The sequence below is a fragment of the Aedes albopictus genome, chromosome 2 (assembly GCF_035046485.1).
Source record: "Aedes albopictus strain Foshan chromosome 2, AalbF5, whole genome shotgun sequence".
Classification (NCBI taxonomy): Eukaryota; Metazoa; Arthropoda; class Insecta; order Diptera; family Culicidae; genus Aedes; species Aedes albopictus.
In genome coordinates, this window is record NC_085137.1 from 358,939,295 (window position 1) to 358,953,366 (window position 14,072).

The 14,072-nt window shown below is 35.9% G+C and overlaps 1 protein-coding gene across 8 annotated transcripts in view; it reads left to right on the forward strand.

Annotated features, from left to right (window-relative positions):
• The window catches only part of LOC109406167 (protein grainyhead), an 827,965-nt gene that overhangs the window by 161,712 nt on the left and 652,181 nt on the right, over positions 1–14,072 (forward strand). The window lies entirely within an intron of this gene.

A 14,072-nucleotide genomic window follows, 5' to 3' on the forward strand; every position in this document is an offset into this window, starting at 1 on the left:
TTATTGAACTCAGGAATATCAGCTGATATCACAGGGGTGATACACAAATTATGTCACGCAAAAATCGACCTTTTTCAACCTCCCCTCCCCCCTATGTCACACTTTTTGTATGGGACCTTAAATTGTTTTGTATGGATCGTCACGTTTTACCAAACCCCCCCCCCCCTCCTCCCTGAAAGCGAGACGTAATTTGTGCACGGCCCCACAGGTCAGGGATATAGTTTTCTTAAATTAAATATGAAAGTATGATTTATGCCAATTGGAATGGCTTATCAATATACCAATAATTCTACACGGCTGTGGAATGTGGATAGTATGTATTTCTCATATGATATTCATTCCCATTACAGAAGACCGAAATCTCTGCATCTCCATCTCCTTCCGCATTCCTCCAAAATTTTTATTGGAAATCATTAGGATAACGTCTGAATAATGATTTCGGCTCAGTTATGCCCACGTTGCGCCCGAGCCTTCCAAATAAACGAACAATTAAAAAAAAAAAATAAAACATCTGAATAAATTGGACCAGATAAAATTTGAAATTGTTGGCGAATTCTCAGCCAACTATTTATTAATAAATTCAACAGTTTTCTGGTGAGTTCCTGGGCATATTTCTTATGAAATTATTTATGGATAACTTTTTTGGATCAGCTATGCATTTCACCAGCAATATTTAAATATGTTTTACAATGCTGATAAAAACCTGCTCCTTTAGATATTTTGAAAGATGTTGATTATCATCTATAGTGATATCAGTATTCCTAGAGCGAAGTAGAATTTTAAGAGGTTTCACGAAGGCTTTTCGAAGCACTAAGCTCTCTAGGAGGCCTTGCTTAGAAAATAACAGTGTTTTTACAGATCATTTCATTTTCATCAGTTTACACATAACTTCACTTCAACAATAAAAATGTGAAACAAGACAAAAAAAAATGAAGGAAATATCACTGGAACTTTAAGCTACAGACTACTGGCAAGGTGTATGTGATAGAGTAAGTTGGGGCAAAAGTTCGACATCAGTTGAATATCCTATTATTAAAAAAAAAAACTGGTAGAATCACTGCATGGTATTTATTTGTTATCGTCTGCTTCGGGGCATTTTCACCTTCTGCGCTTTTCCTATTTCCACCATATTTTCTTTGAATCTAATCTCCAGTGACCGTTTCATTTGACAAACGTAGACCTTATCGCAATAATGGGGAAACTGAATTTTCTATAAACGCCACCCTTGTTAAAGTTGTTGACCGGATCCGTCTTAAACCGAATGAGATCTTTAACTGATTGTTTCTGCTAGAAAATAATAAGTCGATACCGATAAGTCGATTTTGAGCTTGGAGCGTAGATTGTTGAGGCTGATCAAAGAGAACTGATACTCGCTTTAAAGATTTTGAAATAACCAACTGCAACTTCTCATTTTTATCGATGATGGCCTGAAATGTTTTCTGCTTGTATCCGTTGTTGATCAATGTTTCAAAAATATGAGACTGCATTCGGTGAATCATGCACTAAAAAACTGCCATCTTATGCTGAAAATAAATGTCTTAAAAAATATGGGATGACACACATGGTGTTGGTGGGTTTTAAGAGATCCCTCGAGGGATTCCTTATGAAATCCCCTCAGGCATTCCTCTAGAAATCCTGCCAGGGATTGCTCCAGGAATTCCTCCAAAAACCCCTTCAGGGATTCCTCCAGAGATCAAATTTTCAAACAAATGTACCTCGAGATCCTGAATAACAAGAAGAATTCCATTTTCAAAATTGTCTCGGAAAAACTTGTTGCGAAAGTAACAGTAGCGTGGTTAAGAAATTGCCAACATTCCTTTAATGATTTTTCCAAGGAAGTCAAGTATTTCTAGAAGGATTCTTGAAGGACTCCTCAATTCTTTCCTCACATAACTCTTTCTTGGCATTTTATAAACCCTTCATCATTCATCTTGGCGTTATTAAAAAGTTTTCTTAAGAAATATTATTCAAGAATTCCATCAGAAATTCCTCGACGAATTACTGCCATGATTTCTTCGAAAAATTTCTCCTAGAATTCTTCAAGGAGTTTCTCTAAGATTTAACTTTGAGATTCGTCCTAGAATTCCTCTAGGAAATTTCATAAGAATCCATTGGATAGTAAATCAGGAATTTCTACAGAAGTTCCTCTAAGAAAATCTATCTAAATCTGATTTCTCCCAATAATTCTTTAAAATCAATCTACACTAGGAGTATCCCCAAAGATTCCTTTAAGAAATTCCTCTAAGAATACTTCATAATATATCATATTTTGAAAGGACTCTTTCAAAACTCTTTCGAAAAACCTTTTGGGAAATCCTTTGAAGTTTTCGTCAAACATCCTAGTCCAAAATTTCTTCAGGATTTCTTAATGATTCCTCCAGAAATTCCTTCAAAAATAGTTTAAAATTTTTCTCTGAAGGTTCCTGGTATCACAAAAAAAATCAAATAATTTCTCCAGAAGTTTCTCCAAAAATTCCATCAGGAATTCCTCCTTGGACTGTTTTGCTACTTTCTTCAGGAATTCTTCAAAAATGCCTAGACGTATCCTTGAGGTGATTGATGCAATGCTATGATTTAATAACGGATACCCATCGGGAATTTCTCAGGAATCAGTTCAAAAATTTACTAGGGATTTTTCCAAGGATTTCTTACCCGAGTAACACACCTTTCACAGAAGAGTCACGGTTGCGCAGATTTTTGTAGTGCAGGAGTCACGGTGGCTTACTTCTAGCAAGCAAGTTTTTATTTGTTAGAGATAAGTCACAGTGACATCTGCGCAACAAAAATCTGCGCGGCCGTGACTCTTCTGTGACAAGTGTGTTACTTTGGGCATTTCTAGTCTAGTCTAGTCTAGTCTACACATACACAGCCATTCATTGAATGAATCCTGGAAAAGGATAGAATCGACTACTTCTATCATTTTTCTTTTTTTTTTGTGTCTGTATTAACGAGATTTTTAGCCCTAGGATAGTTCATCTCGGGACCCACGCTTTACTTCCCTTCCGAAGGAAGAACCCACATTTTGTAAGTATGTCGGGAGTGGGATTCGATCCCAGGTCCTCGGCGTGATAGTCAAGTGTTCTAACCATCACACCAGGTCCGCTCCACATCATTTTTCTTGTCAATATTAAGGCTCAAGCATTCGTCATCATAATTAATAATTATGAAAAAGTATTCACTCTATTCCTATCCTTATGAGGATTACAGTGAATACATTTTCCTTGCAAAAACTTTAGTTTTAAACGAGAAACTGCTTTGATGATGACGATTATTTCAATGACGAATTGTTCCAATTGTAGCACATTTGTGCTTGTAGCACATCAGAGATGCATTACAAGCATTAAATCTTTTTCTTTTCTTTTTTTTCGAAGAAAATCGGCCAGGCCTACTGTGCATCATTAATTATTCTACAATAAAGGCATAGAGTGGGGACATCTCGTACCAACCACTTCTTTTTATATGAGCTATTAAAACGACACAGAACGTTGGGGGTGACTTTGCTTAGAGGGTTAATGTCACTCTGTCGAAGCTCCTCTTCTTGGGATGGGACAAAGAAATTTACCACTTATGTCCAGGCTCGGAAGCTCCCATCCCGAATTACATTATCGTATTGAATGATAATTTTAAATGACATAAATTAAGACCATAGAGAAACATTCTCACCAAATCCCTCTGTACTAGGCGTATGATAATATTGTGTTTTGATTCGGCGCAACACAAAAGAATGTGGGCAGGTTGTTATTGCTTCTTCCTCAGGGACGAGATCCGGCGGTATCAGTCATTTCTTTTCCTATATTCACTTTAGCCGAAATCAAATAATTTCTTCCATTTTACACACTTCAGATGGAAGCAGAGAAGCATTGAGCAGCATTCACTTAAATCAGTGCTGCTCATCCTGCGGCCCGCGGGCCGCATGCGGCCCTCCAAGCCTTAAGATGCGGCCCATGGAGTACGAATCGAAATTTTTGAACGATTATTTGAAATAACTCGTTAAATTTATTAAGAAATCAAACAAACAAAAATTGGTGATCAATTTTCATAGTGTTGAAAGCAAATTAAATGATAAATAAACAAAAAGAACAATCCGTTCTGGTAAGATTTGAAATCGCAACTCCGAAATATTTCGGCAAGTCACGAAGCCAGCTTATAGTTATTTATAAGTGGTACGAATCAAATGAAAGTTTGTTAAAAATGTAATCTTGAATCATTTAAAAATTAGTTGCAGTTTTTAAGCACAGTCAATGCAACGCTGAGCAAATATTTCACATTTCGCCTTTCCGAAGAACATAAAATCACAAAGCACGAAGTTTTTGACAAAATTCTCAACAAATCTCAACTTGGTTGCCAATATTGTTTAATTTTCACTGTTTGTTTAAATTTCTATTGCTGGTCTAGCCGCACAAGTTTTTCATATACCATATTCTCAGGTTCAGCTTCTAAAATGAGCTGTAGGTGATTGAATTTAGATATGACGAAATGAAATTTTCAGCACTGATTATAAGACTCACACATTTTTCGAAACAAAACTTAAGAATCCAATTTGAATTGTCCAAGCGAAACTCCTGAACGAACTCAAAGAAAAAAATCTCAGGCGAGATTCATAAAGCGTCTCCTGTGCCCTTTTGGAGAAACTTTTGAATACATTTTTGGAGAAACTCCAGGAAACATTACACAAGTTTACAAAATAAAACGAAAGTCGTGAACTTCTGTCAACGACCAAAATTTTTGAAGCACAATTTAGTGCTGATTTCGAAACCGACCTTCAAAAAATTTAAAGTAGAACAGTTTTTGAGATTTAGCTCAATATCGAGTTTTGCAACTTTTCAAAATATGTAATTTACTGAAATTCAAATATATTGCGTTTTGTTCAACCAATTTTAAATCTTTTTCCATAAATTAAAAGCTGAATACAATACCATTCGGTCATCTGAATACAGGTTTTGCATCAGATTGATGAAATTCAAGATATTGGCGAGTTTTAGGGACGATCTTCTTAAATTTTAGCAAAATTCCCTAATTTTTTTTGAAGAAATGTATTTTTTTCAATAAGAAAAAACCAACTTAAAAATTCTTTCTCGACGTTTATTTGACATATCATATGTAGGCGAGTTACAGTAAAAAATTCAGCTCAATCGGAGCATTGATTACGGAGAATGAGGTGTGTGAAGTGAGCGACGTTGCTTAAAAATAGAACAAAAATCGATTTCAAATCATCAACCTTGTATGGAAAGTCGAAAAATTTTCCGCTCTTCTGTAATTTTTTTCCTTCGCGTTTTCGAACTCAGGGCATGATTCTACACCAAAAATGATCATCAGCTTACCGAGTTCAAAAATGCTGTAAACTAGTGTTATTGGAGAAAAACTTTAAGCAACTCTTAGCGAAATATATGGAGAAAATCAAATAATCCTGGAGAAAATAAACCTGAAGAAACTCAATGAGAAAGTTGTGGCGATACTGCATGAAAATTATAGGAGCATCTCCTAGAAAAATGTTCTGGTACCACTCTAACAGAAATTTCTTAATCAACTTTAGAACAAATTCCTCGAGCAACAGAAAGAGAATTTTCAGGAGTAACTACAAACAAGATGCATAGAACGCCTGACGAAAATTTGAACAATGTATTTGAAGCAACTTATGCAGCAACTTTAGAAGATAATGTTGAAGAAACTTCAGGAAACAATTGGTAAACATCTAAATTTTGAAGAAATTTAATGATGAAGTATTTCATCAACTTTAGAAGAGACTTATGGAAAGAATTTACTAAAATCTTCATGAAACTCCTGGAAAATTTTCGGAAAAATCCGGAAGCTATTCTAGGAGAAATTCTTGGAAACGATTAATGAGGAACTCCTTGAGTAACTTCAGGACAGTTCCAAAGGCAAATCTAAGAAGAGTTCTTGGAGGTGTTCCAAGAGAAATCTATAAAAACTAAAAGAAACTTCAAGAAATTTCTCGAAAACCTTCTGGAACAACTCCACAAGAAATTTCAAGAGAAAATCCAGCAAACCTTTTTGGAGCGATTGAAAAGAAATTCTTGTAAAAGCTGCTTGACAAGTTCTTGAAGTGGCTTCAAGGGGCTAGGGGCAATTTCTAAATTGTTTGTTTGAATTTCAATTTGAAGCTCAAACGTTTTTCTCAACCAAACTTATGAATCTCAATTGAACTCCACGAAGGAAATAGTTTATAGAGTTTGACCCTTACACAAGCTCTGAACAGTTCAGATTTTTAATAAATATGCTCTAGAATTGTCCTTTTTGTTGTTTTTGTGGATCGATATTTTATGCGGCCCGCAGGTTGATCCCGAATTGCAAATTTGGCCCGCGAATCCTCCAGCCTGAGCACCACTGAAAATACTCCCTTTAGTGCAGTTTTTTCATCCATTTGAGGTTGAAGATCCAGACCGATGAATGCTTCCACTGTGGATTTCACTTTCGGCTGCGTTTGAATAACTCCCACTTTGAAAACACTACCACCACCTTATAAAAAAAAAAAAACAAAAAAAAAATTCGGCAACCGCAATTGCGCAAACCGTTTAGAATTCGCACTATTTCATCACAAAAATGTTCTTTCTGATAAATTTTACACTGCCATTAGCAGAAATTCAATAAACGCATGAGCGGAGGAAAAAAACAGCCGCGAAAATTTTTGACGTCCGCATTTTCGTGTTACTTGGGTAGACATTTCTTCCACAAACTCTCTTGAAAACTAAGCAAAGATTCTTTCAAGGATTTTCGTTGAAATCACAGGAAGGAACTCTTTCAAAGATGCCTTTACCCTAGTAGGATGTTAGGATAAAAATTACCCTAACCAAACAGGCTCGCTGAACGTACACTACGCTATCGTAGTATGTTGAGCCTAATATCTTAGGAGAGTTCGCAAAATTCCATCAGGAATTATTCTAAATATTTTGTTTAGTAGTACATTCAATGAACTCTCCTGCGATTTCTCCTAAGATTCTTTCAGAATTGATTCAAGTACTCTTTTTGAATTTCTTGGAATGATTTCATCAAGCAATTTTCCAAGTATTCATTTGGATTTCCCCAGGATTTTTGCCAATAACTTTGTAAGAAAATCCACCAAGGAATATTTTAGATTGCATAGTGGAATTGCAAGGATTTCGTCATGTATTTCTACAATTACTCCTGCAAGAATTTTTACGAAGATTTCTACACAAATTCCTCCAGAAATTATATAAGAATTTCTCAAGAGGATTCTTTGAAAATTTTTGCTAGAAATGCTCTTAAAATTACTCCAATAATCCTTTCAAGAATTCAGGAATTCCTCCAATGGTTACTTCAGAATTCAAATGTAATTGTGTGAATTTTTAAAAAATACTCACAGATATTTCTCCAAGATATTCTACTGGATCGTTTATCCCTGGCCAACTTCGCAGGGGTTGACGGTATTAAAGTGAAGGAGTTTCATTTTGATTATTGTAATGTAGTGTTCTTTAGTGAAACATATCACCTTTTTAACACTTTAATGCGCCTCCAACGGTTCATCACGAACCGGCTGCTGCAGATGGAGTATGGCTGATCATATGCATCAGACATGCTCGATAAACAGGGAGGAACCGCCGGGGCTCATTATAGTCTATTCCCAAGCAATAGTTCCAAGTCGGTTGGATTTGAGAAGGTTTTGACGATTGTTACAAATCCTAATTAAATCATTATAGAATTTGTGACAGGCTTTGGAACCTTTTATAGTCAGCTGACTTCAAAATGTTGTTTGGACTTTCTTTCCCACGTTTCACGGTTAATTTTGATTAGTAATTTTTTAATGTCACAGTCGCTTTTTCGAATTTTTACAATGTTACTTAGTCATATTTTCCTTAAATAAAGCAATTAAAATCAACCGAAGAATTAATAGTGGGAAGGAGATTTGAAGCACTTAATTGTGCTGATAGATTCGAAGCTAACGTGCGAACACTTAAACGCATTGTTGACGTCAATGCGTTCGACGTGACATTTTGGACAAAAAACTGACTGCTTTTTATCAGCTGAACAAAGTTACTTGTGTATGACTAGGTTGACCTTTCTAGGCCACGCTTGAAAAATTACATGGTTTATCGAGGTAGGACCGATAGGACAATTGAACGAATTTGAATATATTTCATAATACTTGTGCAATCTTTATTATGTTAAAATGTGGCTCGCAAACTTGGCGTATTTTTGTTTATCTTAGATGATATTATGACAACAAAACAAACATACTACAATTGATTTAACAAGGTGGAAAACATATTGAACCTTACCACAAAACCAAACAAGAAGACAAATACAAACCGTGTGACCATAACACTACATAGGCAAATCCTGACTGACTGACCAATTGAAAACTATCCAATCTTCTACCGTAACTTTCTGAGTCAGTTTGCAACAGTGTCTTAATGGATATCATTTTCCGCGTACGTCTGGTAAACTGCTTCTGAAAGATTACGTACTCTTTTCTATCTTCGGGTCTAGTGTAGAGGTTTCAACTCTATTCAGAGTGCAGCTAGAAACCTAGCAAAAAAAAAGATATTCTACTGGATCGTTTATGTGTTGTTCCATCGCGATTTTTTCTCTTGATACCTTCAAAGATTTCTTTGGCAATAACATCAAGGATTTTCTAGATTTCCTTCATGAAATCAAAGAAATTTTTCTAACGATTTCATCTAGATTTTTTTTTCAAGTATTTCAAGTGGAAATTTTCCACGAATTCTTACTTCGAGGGGTTCTTAACAAATTCTTTCCCAAGTTGCTCCAGCTTTTGCTTCGGGAAGTTCTCCATGCATCTCTAAAGGAATTCTTCAGTAATATTCCAAAGAGTTCCATGAATAATTTCCTGAAGGTTTCCAAAAACGATTCCATGATCCCATGAGCAATTATTAGGTATTCCTTCAAAAATTTCTTTTCTACAAACTTCTTGCAATCCCTCAAACATTTTTTTCTAAAAGCCCTTTCATTGATTTCCTACGAGGATGGAAACATTTATCCTCAAAATATTCCTGCACGAATTTTCTCAGGGGGTCGTACAGAAATTTCTGCAAGGCCTCCTGCAGAAACTCGTCCAAGGAAATCCATAGGAATTCTTTAAAAGTTTGTTTTTCGATTTGCACCAAAGAACTTTAGAAAAATTCTTTGCGGTTTCCACCATTGATTCCTTTGAGAAATAATCCAAGTATTTCGTAATAAATTCTACCAAAATAATGATTACAATCATTTCTTCAAGAACCCTTTACGTATTTCCTTCAATTACTTTTAGCCTAACGTTTGAAAAAGTCTACGGCGTCGACTTCATATGACGTAACGCTCTATGGGAAGGAGTGGCAAAATATCGATTTTATATGCTGCCTAAGTGCATCTTGTAAACAAACATGTTTCGATCGCGCATCGCCATTAGGAAGAACACACATTACGGGATCCGTTAGAGGTAAGTTTAGGTGTGTGTCAGTGAATCTACCGCAACCAAAACAATGAAACATGAACATGGAAGCTCTTTTTTATAGCAATCCAAAGATACCTCTAGAATCCACCCAATGATTCTTCCCGGAATACATTTTTAAATTTATCTAGAAGATTCTTTCAAAGATTCCTATAGAAATTCTTCTAAAAATTCCTGCATGCATTTCTACAAGAATTCCTTCGAGTTCCCTTCCCAAATATCATTCTGGTATGGTTCCAAGCATGACCTCAGAAATTCATCAAAGATATTTTTACATGAGAAACTCCTGAAAGATTCCTCCTTGGAAAAATCTTTAAAGGGATCCTTGGTGAATTTCGATAAAGTTCATCTGAAGGGTTCATTGACTTCATGACATAATCCTTGAACGACTTCATGAAGGAATTTGTAGAAGCAATCAAGAAGGAATGCATGAAGAAATTTCCTTGAAGAAATTCCTTAGGGATTCCTGGAAAAATGTTTGAAGAAATACGAAGCAAGATTGTGATTCTTGTAGAAAATCCTCTAGATTTTCATGGAGCAGAATTGTTGAAAGAGTTTTTGTGTAATTTTATATGAATTTCTACAGTTATCTTTGGGGAAATTTTTGAAAGAATTTGAAAGAATCCTTCAAAGAGATTCACTTTTGTAATACTGAAGCGCAGAAAGTATTTTTAGAAAATCATTTTTTTTACAGAAGAATCGCACTACCGTGTAGTTCTGCAAAGTGACGTAAGGTTCATTTTAATTTTCTACGTATTTTAGGATAAAAATGGTGTCGAATTCTTGAACACTGCCGTTTACCTACTCTATTAGAATGCAAGATGTAGTCAGAATATAGCATCTATCTAATCTAATCTTATCAAATCTCTTACTGTCGATTTTAATTCTTTTTGCACCAAAATGAAGATAATTACTTATATTATTCGAATAATACCTGGAATTTTGAAAACTGCTTTCAAGAAAGTAGCATATTTCTTGTCGTTCGGACAAAATTCGCCATATTTTGCGATGGTGTCCCGTTACGCTGTATTTCTTGATTTCTTTCGAAGTTCAAATGTCCAATTCCCAATAAGAAAGCATTAAATGGATACTCTATTCAAACCTGATCTTTTGATGTGCTGGAAGCAATATTTTGATTTTCGTACTAAACGTAACGCGTGGAATGAGTCATAAGTAGGTTTTACTGAATAGCCATGATCCATATGTCCTCTTCAGAGGGTCATAGGGTAAATCGCCAATTGTTACACACTGCAAGCTTTTCTTATGAGTTGGGCAACAATTGGTGATATACCCTATGTACTATTTGAAAGTTCAGTTACGATCGGAAGATTTGAAATTTCAGTTGCGAACGTTCTACCACTGGAAACCTAAGAAAAAAAAACAACATTTGATTCCTGCAAAAACCATTTCCCTTCATTAGTTTCCCGTCAGACACGCTCATAAATTAACGCAGCTTCCATCCTGGAAAATGACTCCCTTTCCGGGGAGAACCTCGAATGACCGTCGTCATGCCGCAAATTCTGATCGCTGCCGTTTCTCGAAATTAAACCTCGCTGTATGTAATGAATAAATTAACCTTACCGAGACGAAACATCTTCCTTGCTTGGGCCTTGGCGGGGTCCCGCATTTGACGCATCTGTTGCGAGTCCCCGGCATTCTTAAAATGTTGGAACGGCGACCCGTGTACATAAATTAAAATCCTTCCTGCGAGACTTCCTCCCACCGTGACTCTCCACAGTCCACAGAAGAACAATCAAGAATCTTGTAATTTGGTCTTGTGGTGTCATTCTACCGCCCGTCCCCATCCAGGATCAAGTTACCTATCCGTGGTGCGCTCGCGCGCGCTTTTTCACAAACTGCCAATCGCAGACGATCGATCCCCTTGAGTGCGTCAATACCCCAGTATGAGTTGTGGTCAATCAGATCCCCTTCCGCTGCCATCGCTCCGTCGAGGGTCTGAAATTAAATTAACATCGAATTAGTATGCGTAAGACAAAGGGTTATTATGGGAACGTTAACAACGGAACGACGCATGAATGTTTAATGACCGGCCGGCGATGGCCCTGATGGTTGGTCAACAACTAACTGGGAAGGAGTCCGTGGACGAAGATGACGAACGTCATCCGTAGCAGATACGCTACATGTATCGTTGGGGAGCCTTTTTGGGCGATAATACAATGTGGAGGTCTCCTCGGTATGGATGGATGCGGTGCGCACTGTCTGGATATTACATTACTCGATGATGAATTGCTTTGAGATGAGGTGCGTGCAACATTGTTACCTCACTGAGGACATTCATTGAAATGCTATTTTTATGAGGTAATAGATCAAGGGGAAAAGGTCAGTTTCGTTAATGTTTAAAAATATGATATCTTTTTAAAAGACTAAGTTTATAAATGTTTCTGGCCATTTTAGAGGTAAATGCCAATCATAAATAGCCAGTATAGGCCCTGTTACTCGGATATCGGTGTCGCATCTTTGTGTACTTGACATTTCTCGTGGTTTACGCGTCGGTATTACAAATCATTTTGTAATTTCCTATCGCGGACCATACGATCGAAAACTAGCAAATCTTATAATTCTTACTCCTTCAAAGAACACATTTTATGACAAAATGTTATACTGAGCGAGTTTCCTTTCCACAGGTAAGTTACAGTTTAGAGTTTTGTTCTGCTTCAACAGAATTATCACCACTCAAGAAAAATGTATGCTCTACATAACTTAAGGAGCTTCTGAAGGAATTTTAAGAATTGTTTTAGGAATCCCATTGAGAATTACAGAAAAAAAATATCTGCCTAAATTCCTGAAAAAATTCCGATGGATTCTTCGGAGATATTTCTAAAAGAATTCATGTCGGAGTTTATACATTACTAGCTGTACCCGGCAAACTTTGTCTTGCCTACCCGAGCAGAAGAGAATAACAACAGCATAACAAAATGCGTTATTTTGGCAAAATAACTGCATAATGGAATTAGTAATTTTCATGTTATTAACATAACATATTGAGTTATAAACTTGTCTGTCATAAGCGGCAAAATAACAAGTCACATAACAAAAATTTGTTCCTGAAAAATCAATTTAATAACATGTTTTGTTAGTGGCAATAACAACTTAATAACAGTGAATTTGGGAAATATTTCAATAACAAATTTTGATATTAAAGAGTTATTGATAACATTTCGAAAGCAAAATTAGGGTAAAAACTAACTTTTTTTACTCATTTTTGGGTAATGAGTTTAAGTGTGTTATTCTATTTTTAGAAAATAATAGGTCACATAAAAAAAATTTCGGTTTCATTATAAAACTTACAAACATGGACGGGATTTGAACCTCCAATCCTGCTATCGTAAATTTTCAGTCGCCTTTACCAATGAGGCTATCACAGCACTTGCAGTGAGGGACGATCGAAGCTTTACTGGTTCTACGTATTGCCAGTTTCCCCATTCCCCCATTTCATGTTTGCCAGTCGCAGGACAAAAATAGACAGAGATTTGAATGCAAGATCAAACAATGAACCTCTCTCTTTTACCAACAGCGCTATCGCGGTGCGCAGACATGCGCACTGAAACACTAATAACAGTGGTGGCATGGCCCGTCGTCGGCTATTTCCAAGGAGTAAAGAGAACGATGAAAAAGTTCTAGGTGGCCGACTATTTATGATTGAGCTTCGTCATGGGGTGTATTTTGGCGGCGACAAAGATTCTTTCCGGACGGACATGATTTTTATTTTATTTTTTGTTTTGTTCGCGTTGTGAGAACGGCGATTATACACGTACCTACGTGAGCGAAGGTAAAAGGTAATAATATCATATGCCGATATGATTACTTCTGCAGATGCTGTTTAGTTTTATTCTGTTTAGGATTATTTTTAGTAATGAAAAAAGATATTTATGACATAATGTCAAACAATATATGATCGAATAATGATAGATCGAAAGGAAAAAGTTATAATAGACAAATGCAATCACCAATTGAGCAGAATTGTCTGTATAGTTGATTAGAATTATTTAGTACCATATTTGCTATCTCCACTCTCACTAACATTCATTACTTCGTAATACATAGTCTGTTCGGTACTTTTTGACGTTATAATTAGAGGTTAGAATAGCAGTACTGTTAAAATGACATATAAATTCAACTAAGTTTACTCAATTTTGAGATAAAAAAAAACTCATTTGCAGATGTATCACTTTTTGAAGCTAAAATTATACTTAACCTATAAGAATTGGGAATCGTAGAAAAGTGATAGGAATTTGGCACCGTAACGGGACTGGGATATTGAAAGAAGGAAATTAATACAAAGATGTATCAATAGCTATGATGCTATATTTACCCAAAACTCAAATTATAGCAATGAATAAAATAAAAAATACGGAAGAGTCTGATGAAATTTCTAGATATTGCAATGCCTTTATTTTTTACTTCATAATATGAAACAGCAGACAATAAAATAAAGCAGGTAAACTATGTAATGGTTATATCTGCGATAAATTTTCTCCGATTTTGACAATATTGATCTCATTTGATCCAGATTTATTTTTTCCATCAAAAACAAATCCGACTGAACCGATCTGGTCATCGTGAGTTAAGAAAAAACCTGAATTCAGTAACAAATTTTGAAAACGACGTATAATCAATGGTGTAG